Source organism: Heteronotia binoei, chromosome 2 (assembly GCF_032191835.1).
Source record: "Heteronotia binoei isolate CCM8104 ecotype False Entrance Well chromosome 2, APGP_CSIRO_Hbin_v1, whole genome shotgun sequence".
Taxonomy (NCBI): Eukaryota; Metazoa; Chordata; class Lepidosauria; order Squamata; family Gekkonidae; genus Heteronotia; species Heteronotia binoei.
Window position 1 is genome coordinate 30,683,709 of NC_083224.1, and position 9,741 is coordinate 30,693,449.

The window sequence follows — 9,741 nt, forward strand, 5'->3', positions numbered from 1 at the left end:
CTGACCCAAGGCCATTCCAGCAGCTGCAAGTGGAGGAGTGGGGAATCAAACTTGGTTCTCCCAGGTAAGAGTCTGCGCATTTAACCACTACACCAAACTGGCACACTTAACCACTACAGCAAACTGGCTTTTAAAGAACATCAGTGTTCTTGATCAGTTTTGGGGTTATGTATTTATTGATTTAGCATATTTTAATACCACTTCTCCAAGAACCTGCCCAAGGTGGCTTACAAAATAAAGCTAGATTAAAGAAAATAATTAAAAGATATTAACTAAAATCCAGCACATCCCAATTTATAGCCGTCATGATTTTCGTTTTTCAAAGATAGCGTGAGCATTGGTTTTGATTTGCTTGGGAACCATTTTATAAAACCTCAAAACTGAAAGGTGTCTATGACAAAAGGAATCTGCCTTATACTGAGTTCAACCCCATTGCTCTCTCACGATCAGTATTGTCTACTCAGAGTTGCTGCAGCTCTCCAGGGTGTCAGCTGGAGGTCTTCCACATGCCCTCCTACTTGGTCCTTTTAACTTTAGATGCCAAGGACTGAACCTGGGACCATTTTTATTTATTTATTTATTTATTATTTTGGTAAATTTATATTCTGCCCTTTCCCAGGTGGGCTCAGGGCGGATTACATCCAGATAAAACCAGTCAAATACAATAAAACCAATAAAATGCAACTAAAACAATAACACAACACCATCAGTGTAATGTCCCCCCCTTTGGCTGTGGGTTCCCAGGCTAGGGTATTCGCTCAGGCACCCGTTCTCAGGTCCATTCAGCAGAGACAAGCTGGCTCAAAACATCAGTCATTTATTCACAAGGAGACAACTCCAACCACCACCAACTTCAGATAACACAAAGAATTGGAAACTGAAACAAGATCGCCACCCAATAGGGCCAAACTAAATCACACAAATATTAGGGGAGGTGCAGACTGTTCTGTTACACACATACATTTACACAATTAATATGCCACGGTCTGCATGCAAAGTGGGTGCTAGGGTTGCCAACCTCCAGCTGAGGACTGGAGATCTCCTACTATTACAATAGAGCAATTAACATACAGCATTTATTGCCTTAGGATACTCTCACCGTCATTCTCCGATTCTGACATGTTACTGTTTTATTGGTTTCCCATGCAAATGTTATCCAATCGTTCTTTCAATTTGTTAATTTCACTATTTTGCCACTGGATTCTAACTTTATACCACTTTGCATTCTTAAACGCTGCCTATCAGCTATATGTAGCTCCATTCACTGCACCTCACTCCATTGTCTGATGAAGTATGCATGCATATGAAAGCTTACATTCTGAATAAAACTTTGTTGGTCTTTAATGTGCTACTGGACTCCAACTTTGTTCAATTGATCTTCAGGCAAGAGAGCAGTTCCTGTGGAGAAAATGTCCACTTTGGAGGTGGGACTCTATTGCATTGTGCACTGAAGTCCCTCCCCTCAAGCCCCACCCTCCTCAGTCTCCATTCCAAAAATCTTCAGGTATTTCTCCAGCCAGAGCTGGCAACATTACCCTATGGCTGAGCCACAGGTAGAGTTGCCAGGTCCCACCCTGCCACTGGTGGGAGACCGGGGGGGAGGGGGTTAGGGTTGCCAAATCCAATTAGGAAACACCTGGAGATTAGTCAGTGTAGCCTGGGGAAGACAGGGACCCCAGTTGGGTTCAGTGCCTTAGAGCCCACCCTGCAAAGCATCCCATTTTCTTCATTAAGAAAACTGATCCCTGTAGTCATAAGAACATAAGAGAAGCCATGTTGGATCAGGCCAATGGCCCATCCAGTCCAACACTCTGTGTCACACCGTGGCCAAAAAACCCAAGTGCCATCAGGAGGTCCACCAGTGCAGCCAGGACAGTAGAAGCCCTCCCACTGTGCCCCCCCCCCCCAAGTACCAAGAATGCAGAGCATCACTTGTCCCAGACAGAGAATTCCAACAATAAGCTGTGGCTAATAGCCACTGATGGACCTCTGCTCCATATTTTTATCTAAACCCCTCTTGAAGGTGGCCATGCTTGTAGCCGCTACCACCTCCTGTGGCAGTGAATTCCATGTGTTAATCACCCTTTGGGTGAAGAAGTACTTCCTTTTATCCGTTCTAACCCAACTGCTCAGCAATTTCATTGAGTGTCCACAAGTTCTCATATTGTGAAAAAAGGGAGAAAAGTGCTTCTTTCTCTACCTTCTCTATCCCATAAATAATCTTGTAAACCTCAATCATGTCACCCCTCAGTTGACGTTTCTCCAAGCTAAGTCAGGAGACGAGCTGTAATTCTGGGAGATCCCCGGGTCCCACCTGGAGGCTAGCTAGCCACAGGCCCCTCACCAAATACCGTTAGGAAATAAAATATGTGGCCTTAAAACACCATCAGGAATAAAACGGTGCATGTCATTAGAGTAATAACAGTTCCCCCGCAGGTTGCAATCAAGATAAAAATGCACTTAAGAGTCATATGCTTACGTTACCAGGACAGTCTCAGCTCTTGAGGAGTGATCGCTGTTCCTTTCCGACAGCGAGGTGTTGCTCATTCAGAGATCTTCCGGAGACCTCTGGTGTCCCAGAAAGTATCTTCTTGGCTTAAATACTCACTTTCTGTTCTGGTCCATCCCACCAGCAGATGCCAAAGAGGCTTGGGGCCTACGTCACACAGGAAAACGTGTCCTTTGGGTCCTTGCCAAAGGGTAGATGTCCTCAGGAACAGTTAAGCGCCAAAAGTCCTAAAGAGGTTATCAGTCAACCATCTGCATTAATGAGTGTTCCAAACAGAGGCTTTTTGGGGGGGCCCTTCCTCACTTCCAGTGTTTTCAAAGCCCTTACGAAATCATTGGCTGGGCCAACCTTTGACCTGGATTTCTCCTGAGGCAAAGAAAGAAGCTCTGTCGTCACTTCTCAATACAAGCAAAAGGCCAGCCGGATGGTAGCAGCGGCCAGGACAGTTCTGTGCAGCCTGACAGAAAAGAACAGGGGAAAGCTGGTTTCGTAGTCACAGCAACTGCTTGTTGGCTGTGAGCTGGGGGCTCGGCCAAGGCGTGTTTGGAAATGTCCCTTGGCTCTGGGGGAAAGGGCAGCACTGAATAGCAGTTCCGAGTGAAGCAAAGAAAGAATCATTTGCATTCAGTCCACACTCTCCAGTTCTCATATTCTGTACGAAAGGAAAAGTGTATTGTGGCATAAAATAAGATTTGGGAGTTAGTTGTTCGGCTGCTGCATCTTCTGCATTTGCCCTTCCCTCTTCCGAAGGACCGTCTCTGCCTGTGTGTCTCATAGGGTTGCCAGGTCCTCCCTGGCCACCAGAAGGGAGTGGGCTAGGATCACCAGCTCCAGGTTGGGGAACTCCTGGAGATTTGGGGATGGAGCCCAGGGAGGACAGGGACTTCAGCGGAATACAGTGATATAGTGTGCACCCTCCAAAGCAGCCATTTTCTCCAGGGGAACTGATCTCTGTAACCTGGAGACCAGTTATAATACTGAGAGATCTCCAGCTACCACCTGGAGACTAGCATCCCTTTCTATCTTCTGGTTGTGCCCTCTTTAAAAGCGGCCTTCCTGCCATCAACAAGGGCCTGTGCTTTTCCTGCAGTCCCTCCCACTTTAAGGCACAGGTTCCCCAATGGGGTGGGGGGGAACAGGGCTTTTTTAGTAGCAGGAACACCCCTGATGTAGCCAATCTTCCTGGAGCTTAGAGGGCTCTTAGTACAGGGCCTACTGTAAGCTCCAGGAGGACTGGCTACATCAGGGGACGTGGCCTAACATGCAAAGGAGTTCCTGCTACATAAAAAAAGCCTGGGGGAGCACCATATTTGGAAACTTTTAGGTTGCCAGCTCTGAGTTGGGAAATACCTGGAGATTTTGAGGGTGGAGCCTGGGGAGGGGAGGGTTTGGGGAGGGGAGGGGCCTCTGAAGGGTACAATGCTAGAAATTCCACCCTCCAAAGCAGCCATTTGCTTCAGGGGAACTGATCTCAGTAGTTGTCTGGGTCCTCTCGGCTTGGCTTCGCGAACGAAGATTTAAGAAGGGTGCAATAGTCCATGTCTGCTGCAGGCTCGCTGGTGGCTGACGAGACCAATGCAGGACAGGCAGATCTGGCCACAGTGGCTGCAGGGAAAAGTCTGATTTGGGGTTGGTGCTGTAGCAGTGCGATTCTTCCTCAATCTCCTTTTGTCCTCAAGACCAGCTATGCGTGCATTCTCAAAGGAAGAGACAGCCTGGTGGATGGTGTGCCTCCATGCTTTGCGATCTGAGGCTAGGTCAGACCACTGGTGATGGTTGATGCAACAGGTGCCAAGGGATTTCTTCAAGGAGTCCTTGTACCTCTTCTTTGGTGCCCCTCTATTTCGATGGCCGGTGGAGAGTTCGCCATACAGGGCAATCTTGGGAAGGCGGTGGTTTTCCATCCTAGAAATATGCCCTGCCCAGCGCAGCTGCGTCTTCAGCAGCAGTGCCTCGATGCTGGTAACCTCCGCCCGCTTGAGGACTTCAGTGTTGGTCACAAAGTCACTCCAGTGGATGTTGAGGATGTCTGGGTCCAGTGCTGCATTAAACCATGTGGAGGCCCCTAGGCAGTCGAAATCTTGGGGGCCCCTTGCAAATTATCTTAGGGCGTTTTCGCACTTACCTTAAGCCGGAGCGACGTCCCTCTTCACCACGCAGCGTCTGCACGGTTTTCGCACTAATTGCTCCGGAGCACCTGGAAGAGCCGCAAAGTCCCGCAAAGTCCCGGGTTTTTGGCGGTTTACATTTGCGCCGCAAAAGCCGCGGGATTTTGCGGCTCTTCCAGGTGCTCTGGAGCAATTAGTGCGAAAACCGTGCAGACACTGCGCGATGAAGAGGGACGTCGCTCCGGCTTAAGGTAAGTGCGAAAACGCCCTTAGAGTCTGAGTGCCCGCCCTGCCACCCACAGCCCCTGCTGCAGCCTGCAGGCACTTTTTAAAAGCCCTTTTTACTAAACTGTGAGGGAGAGGCACAGAGAGGTAAACCTGGCGACAACACCCACAGCTGTACCTGGCAAGTTGAGCAAAGAGCAGCTCAGTCGCTGGCTGCACATGCAGGCTAGGAGGGCTGCAAGCAGGGAGAAAACTAGGGGGGGAGCCATCCTGGGGCCCTTAAAGGTGTGGGTTAGCTAGGGTTGCTAATCCCCAGGTGGGGGCAGGGGATCCCCTGGTATGGAGCCCCTGTCCTGCTTCAGGGTGGGGAGGAGGAGGGAAATGTCTGCTGGGCACTCATTATTCCCTATGGAAACCGATTCCCATAGGAAATGATGGGGAATTGATCTGCAGGTATCTGGGGCTTGGGGGGGGACTGTTTTTTTTAGATAGAGACACCATTTGCAGCATAGCATCCGATGCCTCTCCTCAAAAGACCCCCTAGTTTCAAAATGATTGGACTAAGGGGTCCAGTTCTATGAGCCCCCAAAGAAGGTGCCCCTTTCCTTCATTATTTCCAATGGAGGGTCATTTAAAAGATGTGTGATCCCTTTAAATGTGATGGCCAGCATTCCCTTCGGAGTTCAATTATACTTGTCACAACCTTTCTCCTGGCTCCCCACCCCCACCCCGTGTCTCCTGGGTCCACCCCCAAAGTCCCCAGATATTTCTTGAATTGGACTTGGCAACCCTAGTCCCAGCTGGATATAAGTAACCCTAGTTCCAGCCTGGTCAGGCAAGCCCTTTTCATATTGAGAAGGAAAATGAGGTTGCCTCAATCCCCTCACATAGAATCACAGAGTTGGAAGGGACCCATAGGGTCATCTAGTCCAACCCCCTGCACAATGCAGGAAACTCACAAACACCCCCCCCCCCTAAATTCACAGGATCTTCATTGCTGTCAGATGGCCATCTAGCCTCTGTTTAAAAACCTCCAAGGAAGGAGAGCCCACCACCTTCCAAAGAAGCCTCTTCCACTGAGGAATTGCTCTAACGGTCAGGAAGTTCTTCCTAATGTTGAGCAGGAAACTCTTTTGATTTAATTTCAACCCATTGGTTCTGATCCTACCTTCTGGGCCACAGAAAACAATTCCATGCCATATGACAGCCCTTCAAGTACCTGAAGATGGTGATCATATCATCTCTCAGCCGTCTCCAGGCTAAACATACCCAGTTCCTTCAACTTTTCTTCATAGGACTTGGTCTCCAGACCCCTCACCATCTTCGTCGCCCTACCCTGGACTCGTTCCAGCTTGTCTATATCCTTCTTAAAACATGGTGCCCAAAACTGAACACAATACTCCTGGTGAGGTCTTACCAGAGCAGAGTAAAGTGTTACCATCACATCACGTGATCTGGACACTATACTTCTGTTGATACAGCCCAAAATTGCATTTGCCTTTTTAGCCACCACATCACACTGTTGACTCATGTTCAGCATATGATCCACTAAGACCTCTAGATCCCTTTTGCACATACTACTGCTAAGACAAGTCTCCCCCATCCTATAACCATGCATTGGATTTTTCCTACCTAAATGCAGAACTTTACATTTATCCCTGTTAAAATTCATTTTATTGGTTTTAGCCCAGTTTTCCAGCCTGTCAAGGTCATCCTGTATCCTGTTTCTGTCTTCTTCTGTGTTTGCAACCCCTCCCAATTTAGTATCATCTACAAATTTAATAAGCATTCCCTCTATTCCTTCATCCAAACCGTTGATAAAGATGTTGAACAAAACAGGTCCCAGGACAGATCCTTGAGGCACTCCACTTGTCACTCCTCTCCAAGAGGATGAGGAACCATTCACAAGCACTCTTTGGGTGTGATCTGTCAACCAGTGACCTTGCCTTCCCAGCAGCAATGATTCTTCTGAGGGCTCCCACTGACAGTTATCCCCCTTCTAGGTTTGCCAGCTATAGGTTGAGAAATACCGGGAGATTTGGAGGGTGGGGCCTGAAGAGGGTAGGGTTTGGGGAAGGGAAAGACTTCAGTGGGGTAGAATGCCATAGAGTCCATCATCCAAAGTAGCCATTTTCTCCAGGTGAATTGATCTCTGTCCCCTGGGGATCAGGTGTAATCCCAGGAGATATCCAGCCACCACCTGAAGGTTGTCAAAACAAAGGACTTTAGCGTGGAGAATACAAATCAAAAATACACTGCTCCAGGCACAACAAGAAACAATTTAGTAATCGCCAGACATCTTTGTACAAATATATATACAACATACAAATCCCAAATAAATTTCCCTGTATAATCATTGCAGGATTCGGCTACTGGTGAATGTTTGCAGTGATTCCCATATAAATACAACTTATTGCATATAAGACCATAAGTTCCTTGGAGACTGGTTTGGCTGTGGCCCCATTTTAAAAGTGATAATTATTAAAATTGTGAACTCTTTGGAGTCCAGTTTGGTCCCACTTCAAAGTGATAGCGACAAACAAGACTATTTTTTTATTATTATTCAGTTTATTCACAGTCACAAAACCTTTATTGACATAAGATTCAGTTTATTCAACCTAGGCTTGGACCTGAGGAAGATTTGAAACGGTGCGTTGGATCACCCTACCGTATTTGGGATTTGTATGTGGCATATCTAGTTGTACACAAATGACTGGCAGTTACTAAATTGTTTCTTGTTGTGCCTGGAATGGTGTATTCTTGATTTTTACCACCTGCAGGTTGGCAACGGTACCCTCTTCCAAGTCCCTAGTAGATGCTGATTTTTGACAGCAGTGTTTTTTTCCTCATAATTCACTTCTGTTTGCCCAGCTTCTGTTCCTATGGATTATATTGTTTTTATGGTTCTCCTTTATAGGAAGATCCAATTGTGAGCTGCCTTGACATGGACTTGCCTTTTTATTTCTATAGAGAGGCATGCTAAAAGGCCTGAAACAAAGATGCAGTCTCCTCCATGTTTAACTGTTCCCTGACTGCCTGTCTTTTAAAAAGGGGGCTTACATACTTCTGAGCAGAGACAAGCCTTCTTTGCCACTGTCTGTGTGTGTTTTCAATTACTGTCGAAGATCAGTGGCTGCATATCGCAGAAGTCTGTTTTTGTCTTCCTTCAAAAGCCTTTTATTATATTTTCAAAAGTTAAGGATGAAAAACACTGAAGCAATTAGGGATGTCCTTGATGATACCAAGGCCAAACATGCTTGATAAAGCGCAAGCCCCCTTAGGGGCATGAAGGTTGGAAGAAATCGTAGGTTGCTTGGAAGAGATTATTTTGTGGTTTGTTTTTTTTTCAAAGGCGGTCAAAAACAAAGGCAATGGAATGCAGACAGCTGGGTTGCCCACACTTTGGACCTCTACACACAGTAAACACGACCACAGAATGCAAAAGGCAACCTTATGTTTGCACTGTGGGAGGTCACAAGGTTTTGAGGGCCTTCCCCATGAACTGGACTAGTTTGTTCAACAATTTGCTGGTAGATGAGTGGTTTCAGCCATCCACAAGGTGCTCTCAGGGTCTACGGAGAATCATCCTGAGGCCCCATACAAAGAGTGTTTTTACACTGACAGTTTGTTGCTCTCTATCTCCGCATTGGAAACTCACCTTTTACACTACAGAACATGCTCACGGCTGTCTTGCATCGTTGCTTGCCGAAACATCTATATTTGTTTAGGCGAAATGGGTTCTGACTGCTGCTACCTAGTTTTTCTTGAAACTAGTTTTGATCTGGACATTTCTCAAGAGGCGTATCAAATGAATGGTTGTAGAAGTTTTCCTCTGTATGTTCAGACCACACTCCCTGTCCCGTTGAAAGCCACAAGGTGCCACCAATTTGCATGAGAATTGACAGCTCTTGAAATTTTTACATCTCATTGCTTGCCTCAATTTACATTTGTATGGTGATGATTTCTAAGCAATTGTATACATCCATGTACTAAAGCAATGGTATTCTGGCTGCCCTGATCACAGCTCATCTCAAATTTAATTTTAGCTCACAATAATCCACATCATAGAGTAATAAGGAAACTGTGAACATTGGAAAGATCTGCAGAATGTAGCAATCGGGCTTCAGGATAAAATGTGATGCCTCAAAACCATATATCTGTGGTTCCTGTAACTGACATCAGCAGTCTGTGCATGAGCTGCAATACAGAAGCTTAGCTCCGCAAAATGAGCGCAGCAAATCCACAAATGTAAAAAGGAAATAATTAAAACGGAACAGTGGCAGGCGATTTGAATACTCAATAACTCTGGATCAAAACTGAATGTAAAAACACCCAAAGATTCCACTACCTCGTGCCCCATACCGCATTTGGTCTTCCTCATATTCAGGGGGGTGCGGGGGGGAATGCTTGACTAGAGGAGGGAAGCTGCTTCTGTTCCCCACTGGCTTCTTCTTGCCCATCTTCTGAGAGTTCCAGAGCTACCTGGACTCTTAGAATTTTGCAGGGCTTTTTTTCTTTAAGTTGAAATGAACAGGAATGCAGTTCCAGCTGGCTTGGTGTCAGGGTGTGTGGCCTAATATGCAAATGAGTTCCTGCTGGGCTTTTTCTCTGAATGGAAATCACAAATCCCAGGAGAACTCCAGCCACCAGCTGGAGGTCAGCAATCCCATAAGGAGTTGTGTAACAGTGAATAGGGAAGGGAAAATGAGCCTTCATGGAGGATGTCTGGAATAGGGAAATTTCTGGATACTTGTGGATGAAATAGTGTTGTCAGGTGGCCTGACTCAAGAAATATCTGGGGACTTTGGGGGTGGAGCCAGGAGACTTTGGGGATGGAGCCAGGATCAAGGTTATGACAAGCACAATTGAACTTCAACGGGAGTTCTGGCCATCACATTT